Genomic DNA, 12,831 nt, shown 5'->3' with positions numbered 1-12,831 from the left:
TCTGAAGAAATAGAAGAACATGCAGAACAGGCCAAGGTTTCACTTTCAAACTTCCTGAGTTTTAAAGCTGGGTACCCCAGCCACTTGCTGGCAACTAAATAAAAAGACCTATCAGTCACAGGGGGCAACCTGAGGTAATGAAAGCTTTAGGTATGGTGGGACACAGCTAGAATTTATCACAAATATGTCCTGTAATGGACTCTGGCTGTCACAGCCCATACTTTACCAAGAACATTCCTGCTGCTATCTGTAAAAAGGGAGCATTACTACCAATCTTCACAATCTATGTTGTGATGGTTAATTAATGAATGTCTGGGTTGCAGCCATATGCTATAGAGATAATCATCATAGATATAGTTATATAATAGCAAAATAAATACTATGGAAAACAGTAAGTGTTAAACATGGAATGCTAAGTCCTCAGGCTTTGATTCAGCAAAAAATTTAAGCACAATACTTAAATACATTTCCTATCAGCGACGCACTTATGTTCCATTACCATCACGCAGCAGAAATTTATTTGCTTTAAGTATCTTCTCTCCTGCAGAGTTTCCTGTTATAGGAGGTGATGGAGTCCACAGTTTGTATAATTCTGACCAAGCTCTGCACATGCTGGGATCACAGTCACATTTTTTACAATCTTGTTATTGTGAGCATGAGTAGTCAGGTGATAAAGTTTAATTGGTCTCCTACAGCTTTTTCCAAGTATTTTTTCCAAGAAAATATGCATTTGAAATGCTGCAGTGTCACCCTGTCAACAGCAACAGATGCTTTTGGCATTGTTTCTGGAAATTACTTTGTAGAAATAAAAGGTCATGTGTTCACTAGGCAGGATAACACATTCCCACTTGTAAATGAGATTTGGTTTAGAGCCACAAGGGAAAAACAAAAGCTTGTAATAAACAGTTACAGAGTTTGGTGCCCTTTATATATGAAATGATGGAATTTACTTACTTACAAGCATTACTTAGCATGTTAATACATGATTCCCAGCTGTATGCAGACTCTGCTTTGCTAGCAAGCTCAGTTTGGACAGTGCTAACACAGCCAGCATTGCTTGATATAGATAGGATAAAAGCAATTCATTTGTCTCAAGTTGATTGTGATGAATTCAGGATTAAGCAAAAATTTACGTTAGAGGACTTGGGAGCATAGCTTGGATTTAGGTGCATGACACAGCTGTGTCCTTGTTCCCGTTTGAAGGAAGCCTCAGACTGTATGATGTGCCTGATGCTATGGGGGACTGGTGTGCCAAGCCCCCAGTCCGTGCTGTGACCATCCAGAGGTAAAGACAGATGCAGCCTAAGCAAATGCAACCTAAGAGCCTAAAGAGCACAGGCTAGGTGTATGTGTCCAAGCTTCCAGGTAGTCAGCATACACGGCTCGATGAGCAAATGCTGACTGAGCAGATACGTTCCTTCTCCTCAGAGCAGTGCTATATGGAAAAGTCATTTATTTCCTCTGGCCCTGCCTGTCAACCTGTCCTGCAGCTGCCAAATTATATTAGGAAAGAAAGGCTTTCTTAAATATGCACTCTAAATAATAGTGCAAGTTGTCCATAGGTCTCTGTTGATTCATTTGTACCAACATATGCATCTCATTCTTAAAGTTAATTCCAGGATTTTAATTCTGTTTCTAAATAGAGTAAGGTGTTATGCATTGTATTTACAGATCCAAATATATGCTTCATGCCACAGTAGTACTGGGGTTTCTTTTATCAGCTGTCTTGTTGAACTGATATTTATATTTGAGCCAAACATCTGCTCTGTGGCTTAGTTACTTGTAACTGTCTATGCTTGTATTAGGTGAAGTTATTCAATAGGCATGATACAGCTTATTAAGCCTTCTTTACAGATGTAAGCACACCCTCTTCGGAGGAATTCTGTGTACTGACATATCTGTCCTCTTTCAATCAGCATTTCTTTCTGAAGCTCCAATTTTTTCACATATTGAGTGTTTGTACCACAGTGTCAGAACAAAGCAGCCTGAAAGCCAGGGAAAAAGTATCTGTTCTTAAACTCCTGTATATCTATATATCTCCTGTATATAGATATCTATGTATCTCCTATCCTCCTTTACACAGCATGTGAAAGAGGAAAAATAGCTTCACTACCATTATAAGGGTCCCTTGGGACTGCTGGCAACCACGATGAGTTAGATCTCCTCAGAGGCTGTGTGAAACTGGGAAACCAGATCAGAGCAAAACCGAATAAGACACGTGCAAAGGTGATCATTTTTACAATTATTTCCTGAGAAGAAATACGCACTTCATTATTGCTGAAGAGTGGAGATTGAGAATTTAATTCTTGGCTGTTCTGACGGTGTATGAGGATGCTCGAGTGCTATCCTGTGCTACTTGAGGCACTAAAACATCTTGACCTTTCATCTGGAACAATTAAATGGAGTTTTGCTTAAGTGGCACATCTGCTGTTCAAGCTGGGAATTTGTTGCATGAAGACTGCCATTCCCAGATCAAAAGACATTTGCTTATCCAACCAAATTATAACTCTAGTCTCCTTTTATAAACATCTGCCTGGAGGCAGTGAAATCTCTCTGGAAGTGAAACATCAGAAAGCAGCTTCAGAAACTTCCATGCAGTGTCAAACTTGTGATTATTAGCCAAATTTCTCTCTGACATTCTTCAAGCCCAACGATAGTACTCCTTCACCTTAGTGCTGCTTGGTTCTGGGAAGTCCTTATATGAATATTTCATTACTTAACTAAAGAAATCCAGATACTACAAACAAGCAAAAATTCAAGCATATATGCTGTCACTTTTTCATGGCAATAGGTCCATGTGTCACAATAATTGTTAGGTAGCAGAAAGAACATTATATGTGAAATATCTGAGCAATAAGAAATGCTTACTAATAAGGGTTATAAAAAATTCCCTCTTGGCAGTGACTATCTTTATGTATGGTTGTAAAAAGACCTTACTCAGTTAAACACAATGTAGTGAGGGAAAGCAAGGCTGTAAAATTCTTTAGTAGGTTTTCTTGTGAGTATAAAAATTAAATTATTACCACCAACATTTTATCAGGAACTTTCATTAGCAGATTAAAATCTTATACTCTCCATAAGTAAACAAGTGGTATTTTCACTTACCTGCATGTTCTGATATAGGAAGGAAGTTTTAGCTTACAACAATGGTGCCTTAATAGTACACATTTTGGAAGGATTTTATTTATTTATTTTGAAAAGTCTATTAACATTTTCAATCACAAAGGAATTTTGACTGGTTGAAACAGACTGAAAAAAAAAACTCTTAAGAAATTAGCAGTTTACCACTGGCTAAATGTCAGGATGAGATTACCTGGTGTTAGTGGAAGCTGGAGTCTAGGCACCTTAATGTCCATCAGAGCTTGCCTGTTGTGACACTGGTGGAACTCATACAGGCTGAAATATTTAAGTGAAAAATTTGTACTCTCCCTTTTTGAATATTCTTTTAGATTTTCTTATCTTATTGATAAAATCTACTCAGTACTGTGTATCTGCTTCTCCCCTCTTATGGGCACTCTTTCAGAGCCTATTCCATTCACATCAACAGAACTGCACCTGTATGTAACTAGGAGAAGAGAGATGGGTGTCAGGTTCATAGGGTCGATGTTGCCATATATATTTCTTCTGATAGGCTAATGAATGAGTTAATTTGTTTCCTTCAGGCAGCTGAAATAAAACCAGATAGCAGTGTTCCCCTTTCCTGAAGAATTACCATCGTTTTGAAATGAATGATCTGTATTTCAGTGTTATGTGGCAGGCTTGGGACTATGCTATTTGTTGTGGGAACTTTAAATAGGAAGAAGCTCTCATGCTTTAAGACATTGCCTTTGGGCTTAAAATGTCTATTACCCTTTCACTTAAGACACAACAGCAACAAAAATTAGTCCTGTAGTTTTAAAGGCCAGAAGGGCTTCCAGAGCGTTCACATTAGCCAACCTGTCCGTACAGTTCTTATGTTCTTCTTGTAGAGTGGAAAGTGTATTAGAAAAACCTTTTCTGAACAGGTCATTTGTATGAGTCAAGTCTGACAAGTTGTTTTCTCACATCAGGGTACCACAGCTAGATAATGCATGTGCAGTCATTCATCTCCATACTAGCTGCAAAGTGTAATAATTCAAGTTCAGTGATTAAATATTGTAAAAGAAATCAGTTGTCTTATTCAGATTCTCATTCATATGAATGGTTACGTTAGACATACTGAAAAGGTTAGGAGACTAAGATTCAGCCCATGTCATTTTAGACACTTCAATGAGACACCTATTAGGGGCTAGTATAGTCCATTATTATGCAGTCAAAGCTTGAAATAAACGGTCAAGGTATGTTCTGAGGCACTTTCTCCATATTTTAGTAGCAACTGGTTGCTTTGCCAGATGTCAGTCTCCCTCTACATGGTTAAAACTACATATGCATGGTATCAGCATTTTTAGATGCAGTTGAATTACCTTCTTTGTGGATTTCTGCCTCTCTTCTTTGTCAACTGAGGCAGCTGAAGCAACCAGATTAGGTTATTTTAATGTCAAAGAAACATTCTAGATGCTTTGTCTGCATTTACCAGACTGACTTTGGTATGCACTGAATATGGAAGCTGTCAAAAGTGTTGAAAGTCTGACAGATTTTTTGAGCTAAGTATTTTATTTTTTGACACAACAGTTTGGTTTTTCAGTCCTGCATCCTTGCTTCAGTGAGCAAAGGATGCTGTTATGTTTGGCTTAGTTCATTTCAAAGTCTCCAATGGTCATAACCCATAAACCAGAGTGACAAAGGGCCATCAATCAACACAAGATGACTCTTGTCTAAGCTTTGAATTCCTGAGACTATCTTTCCACATGATGTTCACAGTGCAACTTGTGGAATATCAATCATTTCTATAATGTGACAGTGGAGCTCCGAGATTCAAGTTCCCGCCCACGTCTCCTGGTTCTAAACATTTAACAAGTGGATGACCTATGTGACAGCATTGTTTCTTCAGGCATGGCATTTTCACATGTAAAAATGACTCTAAACACTTTTGAGTTGCACTTTAATGACATGACATTTAACTAAAAATAGTTTACTCAAAATTATTTATTATTCATTCTACTGTAATACTGGCTAGTAGCTACAAGGTGAGTACTGGCATATACAGCAACCTTAAATCTGGCAAATTAAAATAGTGATATAATCTGTGTGCAATTTACATGTATCTGTTCGGTTCCAGGTTAACATAAGACTGATTTTGTCTTTTGCGCCCTTCTGATGCAGTTAGCTATGCAGGTTTGCTAAGCTAAGTAAAGAAAAACACCATCTCTTAGCTCAAATAAACCATTAAAAAAACCTTAAGACAAACAACACAAGTAATACTATTCTACTCCAGAAGCTGGACCTGGAGTTTGCCAGCTGGCTGAATTGTGATTTTATGCCAGAAGGCTGGTGACTTTTACTGAACTCTCAGTTTAAGGAATCCTGTAAATCCATTTTATCCAGGATGGCTGATTCCAGAAATTTGTTCAGAAATACCAAATGCAGTTAAAAACTCCCTCCATGACCTCCACATTTTATGATGAAAGATAAATAAAATAGGAAACATTTTTTTGGCTAGGATCCAACAGGGAAATTAAGTATGTGGCTGATTTCAAAACACACTCTGAAATCCCGTTGATTTTTGATTCCACTGATTTTTGAGACTTCAGCATGTGATTGAGTCAAACATTTGTGTAAGTAAGTGCTTTGTTCTTTTGGGGCTGAAAGTTTGAAGATAAAACCAGTTTTTTTTTCTCTGAAGAAGCTGGGTTTTTTTTTCCTTTCACACACAGCATAACTGGGAGTTTTAATTAATCTTTCATTGTGTGTAGCCTGCTCAACATGGCCATTAAGCACACCTTTTCTATTAAAAGCTATTCATATTTTTCAATCACAAAGGCATTCCCCTAGCTTATCTGTTATCACTTGGATGAATTTTAGCAGCACTCTCTGTGCTAAATCTGGCCCTGCTGTATGCCTTGTAATGAACCAAAACACTCTGGGACCAATTTACCTTGATTTCCAGGGGCTCACTAATGCTTGTGTGGCTCCTCAAAGGCAGCACCCTCAGCTGGCTCCAGGGAGTTTTGTGGTTGCTGGTGAGGCTGCAGCAGGGCTTTGCGCTACCCAGGTGCTCTCAGGGCACAGGGATGGGCTAACCTGTAACATAAAGGTTACATGGATTCTGTTGCTTAAGCACAGGAATTTAATCACTTCGGATACCCCAGTCTGGCCTCCAGCTGCCTTTCTGGAAGGGCACAAATATCCCATGGGTCTTACAACTATCAGCCGTGGGCAGACAACTTGGATACATGCTAAATTGGCATCTGACTTGCTTGAAGAAGATGATGTATGTAGCTCAGCCATCCCTTACTGTGCAAAGACTGTAGATATGTCCCAGCACCTGTAGGCAATAGCTCTGCCAATTCAATGCAGCTGTAGGTAATATAGACATAGAATGTATTAAAAACACTCTGTCATCTTCACATCTGCAGGGAACTGATCTGAAGACCTAGAACCTGAAGCTGCTATCCCAGAACAATATGTTTAGGAACCTGCCACTGTTTTCAGTTCTTGTTTGTCAACTGGCAGCAAAAACTTAGCAAATTTAATTCCAAAAGTAAAGTCAGGAAATGCTCAAATGAGGAACCTTCTCAGGCTTGTCTGAAGTATGAGCACTTTGTGATGCAATGAGTGCAGAAGTGGGTGAGAAGAGAAGATTTTTCTGTGTTAATGTCCCCATAAAATTCAAAGCAAATAGCCTGCTTTATTTAAGTTATAGGTGTTGGCATAACTTCTGCCTGCAATTTTATGGGGACAAATGCTTGGAATGCACTGCTGTGCAGCAGGATTGAATACTATATACTAGTTGTTTCCCTTTTCAGCATATAATGGCAGACAGCACTGCCTTATGAGGACTGTAAGCCTGTGTGTAGCACCTGCCGCATGTGAGCAAGCAGGTAGCTGTGGCTCGGAAGACTGTCCCAAGAGGGAGCGTTCTGGCTTTATCGAGTCAAAGGGCTCCAGCTCTAGCCTGGCACTATATTAGACAGATACCGGGGCACCCTCCAGCTCCTTTCTCTCAGCCCTGGAGGAAGCAAACCCAGCTGTGTACTGCTGGGAGAAACAGGACTCTACAGTATGCAGCAGTGATTATAGGTTATCCTTAGGGATTACCAGAGGAGGAAATTGGGTCTGCAGTACCCTAGCCACCTCTGCTTGTCCTGGCTGCCTTCCTGCATCCTGCATCTGCTTTTGTGGCAACATCCCGTGAGACCCAGATGACAGCATGGACCTGCAAAGCTGGGCCAGGCTTGTGCTTGCTCCTTGGCTGGGCTCCCTAAGACCAGTTCAGCCTGGCTGTGCTACAGCATCTGACTGGAGATTATTTAGTATTCTCTTGTGAATCTAAAAATGATCATTAGTATTCCAGTCTTCTGCCACAGGAGCGGAGCAGCTGAGAGATCGTAGGGAACTACCTGGGCATTGCATTCTGCAAAATGCTTTAGGACATCAGTGACAGACCCATTTGTGTTTAAAGATGTAATGATACACCTGATTCCCACTTGTGGAAGGATCCCAGTAATAATCCTATCTATTTGTGACAGCCATAAAAATACATGAGATTAAATTTAACAGGGAGAATATAACCAGATGGTGTAATTTTTCTCATGTTAAAAGGTCAATTGCTGCTGTGTTGCATGTTGCAGAAACTAACCCCACAAAGAAAATCTTGTTCCTCTGCTCCAGAGACAGTCGATTAATGTTAAGAGGCATTGTCTGATGTCGTTATTGAGTTCAAAGTATAGGAAAATATATTTGTGCCTGTGTATGTTATGTAACACTGACACCTGCACCAAGATTTCCCATCATGATTACTTTCCAGAAAAAAGTTCCATGTTTTAGTTCAAGTTTAAAGTTCAATCTTAAATACAAATTAAAATGAAACAAATGAAAATCCCATTTTTCCCCTAAAAATAATCCTAAAAATCCCCTTTTCCCCTACTTTTTTCTTGCTACTTTCCCAGGCAGAGTCTGTTTTTCCTTCCTATAGAAAGAGAAACTGTTTCAGCAACTGAAGGACTTGAACCTGTGCAGTTTACTTGGGGAACAGTCAGCCAAAGCATCCTTCGAGCAGTGTCCTGTGAGCACTCAATGATGCTCCAGTTACTGGGCCACTGCTCCCACTGAATGTTTATTTACTCTCTTGGTTGATACTCATTTCATATTACCTCCCACATCAGTTGGTCAGTCATCCAGTTTGCTTATTGTTGCACAACACTGGTAGCAAATCACAGCAACAATCAACTTCTCTAAGGCCTAAATGAGATTTTTTTTTCAAATAAGGAAGACTGACTGGTCTCCAAAACTTGTCTGTCTCTGTCTACTTTGCTGCCAGACTGTTCTCGTGCTTGCACTCCTGCTATGCTCTTAGAGGAACAACACACATATCTTCACAACCGTGGTGTTGCTTTTCATATGCTGTTATTTCTTTATTAAATTCAGCCTTTTCTATTTACTTTCATGCTGCTTTCCTCCTTAATAAGCCCTTAAATCACTGATGTAGGAGGCTGGGACAACTGACAGAGGAACATGACTATAAAATGAAAACTTCTGTTCCTACAGACAGCTGGGTGACACCAGGAGTCGCTGGATCTGGTACAGAGTGTTGGGTGGCTCTTGTTGTGTGGCTGGAAATAGGTGTTTGTGGGCCTTCTCACAGCTGGGGAGGATATTAGATGCTCCTTATCTTTCTCACTCTGTGCAGTTTCCCATTATAGCTTTAGCCACTTGTCAGATGCTGAATCAACCAACATGAGTTTGGTAGGTTATAGAGGTTTTTCTTTTTTTCAAAGCATCAGTCTCCCTTTGCAGTGTGGAACTTGTCTGAGCTGTGCTTTGATGCTGTGCCTTGGACTGGATGTTCGAAGAATCACCAGCCCTTGAGGAAATCCCATCCTAGTGGGGTTTAGGCAAATGTACTGGTAAAGATAGGATACCAAGGATTTAAGCTACTTCCGCTTCTCAGAAGGAGCTGACTGGGGATTTGAGGGAGCTGACTGGGTATTCAGAGACTGCCTGGATGCCTACAGAGGCAATCGCACCGCACATGGGTGCTTAAAACCTTTCTGTAGATGCGGCTGCAAGCTGCAAGCCAAAACAATCACAGCTGGCTACTAATGATGTGTATCACATTTTCTGGAGAACACTGTGAAAGACAGTGGGGGGATAGATTTGCAGTGGTGCTGAGCACTCACAACTGAGGCAGAAGCTGATTGAGAATGTGCTTTGAATGTACATAAGGCTATAAAAAGGCAATTCTGCAAAACAAGAATGTAACATTATAGCTCTTTGATGGAGTTATTATCCATGAATACAGCTAGTCCTTTTAGAACATATTTTTATACTTTTGATATCCCTGACAAAATATAGTACTAAATTCCACAATTTAATGACAAGTTTTTCTAAAAACATATCTTTAAAAAAAATCACAGCATGATAGTTTCACTGGAAGTCCTTAATTCTTGTTTTGAAAATTATTCCCTCTTGAGCTTCTTTGTACAGTCCATAAAGTGATAAAGCAAACATCTTTCATATCTGAGCCAGACTCCAAAGGTGGCTCAGGATGGTCGCCTAAGATTAATAAGCACAGCTGAATTCTAGCTTTAGAAACTCTCTATGTCTGAATTTCTCAAGGGTAAAACTAGAGTTGGTATAAAGGTTGTAAAACCAGCATTGTGAAGGTACTCCCCTTATTATTGCTCATAGATACTCTAGTAGAGAAAGATTTTCACTATATGAAAAGAATTTAAGAAGAGGCTGAGGTTATAACCATCAATTCTGCAAAGTCTGTAAGTAATTCAAAAGATAATAAAAGAATTTTAAATTGTTGAATATTAACTTGCTAATGACTTTAAATGATTCATTTTCTATAGTTCTGATTTGAGCAATGGAGTAATTTTGCAATATGTATTTTTATATAAGAACTGTATTTTTGCTTCATATACACCTCTCATTGCTTGTTTCATACACAGTTCTGATGCCAGAATATGTCTGTGTGATTCCTTGGTAAATAAGAAACAGTTACATTTATAAGCCTTTTTTTTTTTTTTTTTTTTATTTTATTTTTTTTAAGTCTTAGGTCTTGCTCTACAAGACTTAGAGGAAATGCAATTATTTCCACCACCTTCAGTGAAGCCACTTAGTTGCTTAAAGGTGAGCATTTGCTTAAGTGCTTTACTGATTGAGCTTTTATAGCACTGGAAAGTATCAACTAAAATAAGCCCTTGTCTCCCTCATGATCCAAAAAATCTAAAGAAACTGAACACTGCACGGAGCAGTTTGACCTTTAGAAAACATTTTGTAAGGCATTTTAATGAAATGCAAAGGGTACTTCTAAAATCTTTAGCATTCATCAGCCATTGCCTCATCTATCAAAACACCTAAGTTAATTACAAAGAAGAACAAAAAATAACTAATAGGCTCTTACAGAAGATGTTTGTTCCCCTGCTCTATCGGGGGGAGCTGGGTCCAGTAGATGGCACTGTTTTGAATAATTTGAGACCCTGCTAGAAATTCCTGCAGGTTGCACTGAACTTTCCCAGCCTGTCACTTTTCTTAACTACTTGGAAGCCAGGCCCTCACTCTGGTGCTTATGGAGCTGACCCTTAATGCTGTAGGAAAACCGTTAATATCACATTTCTTCAGCCTTTATGACCCTGCCAGAAAAAAGTGTTTGCATTCTCCCAAGTTAAAAATGAATTAGTCTTGACATTTTCACTATATTTTGTTAATATAATCGAGAGTTTGTTGTTACCAAAGAAAAATAATTGGTACCGCATTGTGCAATTGTAATTTTCCATCTGCTGCTTATAACCTGTTGCTTCACTTCACAGCAGCTCTTTTTTCCCCCTCTCCCCATTACATTTTTCAGTAAATTCAGAGTTCATTTTATAACGTCATAGAAAAATCTATGGCTGGTGTTGATAATAAGAAACATCCTTTACTGTTACCTTGTGAGGCTCTTTGGGGAGAAACTGCCTTTCTGCCAAGGGATGAATCCATGCCATACGTGTATGCATTTGCTAATTTGCTTCCGCAGGGCACCACGGAGACCTAGATGCTATATCTACAAAAGGACTGGGGGACTGAAATGCTTCACTTTCAGGTGCCCTGTTGCCAATAAAATTCTCTGTCTTGATTTTAGGAGCTCAGGCTTCCTGAAAGGGCAGGTTTCTGGTGTCAGACAGGGCTCAGTGTTCACAGCTGCGGTAGGGAGAGGTCCTTTTCAGTTTTTATTTGCATTGTTTAGTTGTGAATCCTCTCCTGAATCTGGTACCTAAATCAGGCCAGTCTTTCCTACTGAAAAAACAGGGATTTTTTTTTTTTTTGATCTAGGAGCAATTTTTGGCTGCTAGCTTTGGATTAACCCCCTGACCTTACCCTGATTCACCCCTGTAGGGGGAAAGGTGGATGCCCCCCACCTACCTCTAGGCTGTCAGGAGAGTAGACCTGAGCATGGGGCTGAGAGGAAGCAGCATTTTTTCCTGCTGGGGCTGTGGGGAAGGACACTGCATGCCAGAAGTCCCTGCCCCACAGAAAATCAGCAGAAAAAATCTCTCACTTATTTTCATAATAAATGATAATATAAATAATGTGAAGTGGAAGAACTTTGATAAGAAAGGAGCACAAACCTTCTTCTCCAGGATTCTGGGATTTAGGGGACCCATCTTTTAGTTCGTGCTTGTCATCAAGCAGATGGGAAGTTAGAAAACTGGCCCTCTCCCTCTTATTGTGCTACTGCAGATAGCAAACCACAAAGCCTCCGGATCCTTATGCCAGAAGCATCTGAAATGTTTTTCTGAGAGTCCTCAAAGTCATCTGAGATGAGCTGTCTCAATAGCATATAACAAAGAAAGCCTAGTCTGAGACCAGCATGGGAAATGCCTGTTTTCTGCTTTCTTTTGGACCTAGTCCTCCTCAGCTGAGAAGCATGTGCAATTTTTAAAATGCTTTCTCTGAAGTATTCATAGGCCTGTGCACTAGAAACTGGAGCTGGGGGAACAGTGGAATCACTAGCCCATTGCTCAGTTTACCTTCTCCCAACACTTGGACCGACACTTATTTAAATAAATTACCCAAAGTGGAACAGCTAGGTTGGAAACATCACAACAGCACAGCCTTGCTAAAATTCCCATGGAATGGCTGGGAGAGGCAGGTTAAAATCTCCTCCATTTCCAATTGTGGAAATGGATTCAGCATTGCCAGCAGGTGTGCAGGTGCTTGAGCCCTGGAGGTATCGGAAAGAGCGTTTGCTGGTTTGGAGGTAGAGGGTAGCCTCCTCCCTTGCAGGCTAGGCCAATGCCTCCTTCCAGGACAGAGCAAGGCTGCCAGCAGCAGATGAGATTTAGGTCCTATCTAACTCTTTTGAATTCCTGTTGTGTAGTTTGGGCAGCTCCCTGCTTAGCATGCAGATTTTTGTAGCTCCTGTTTTTAGCCCTGTGTGAGATCTAGTGATCTTTCCTTCTGCTAGTCCCAGCCTTCATTGTATCCTCTTCCCTCCAAGCACTGATTTTACCTTCTTTTTCTTCTCACCGCTACTCCAGTTTTGTCTCTCTTTTTGGATGGAAGACGCAGAGAGAAAATCTGTCTTTGCAAATACCAGTTTCCCCATGTTTTTCTTTTTGTCCTCTTCTGTTAGCAAGCTCCAGGGGCAACTCACCAGCAATGTGCTGTGCAAGTAGGGCAGAGACTCTGGAAGGCAACAGAGAGTATTTCTTATCCTGATCAGTTTGGGTCACAAGGAGACCAAAGTGGAGTGAAATAATTCCT

This window comes from Dromaius novaehollandiae, chromosome 1 (assembly GCF_036370855.1).
Source record: "Dromaius novaehollandiae isolate bDroNov1 chromosome 1, bDroNov1.hap1, whole genome shotgun sequence".
NCBI classification, from domain to species: Eukaryota; Metazoa; Chordata; class Aves; order Casuariiformes; family Dromaiidae; genus Dromaius; species Dromaius novaehollandiae.
Note: the sequence above shows the minus strand (reverse complement) of the source record.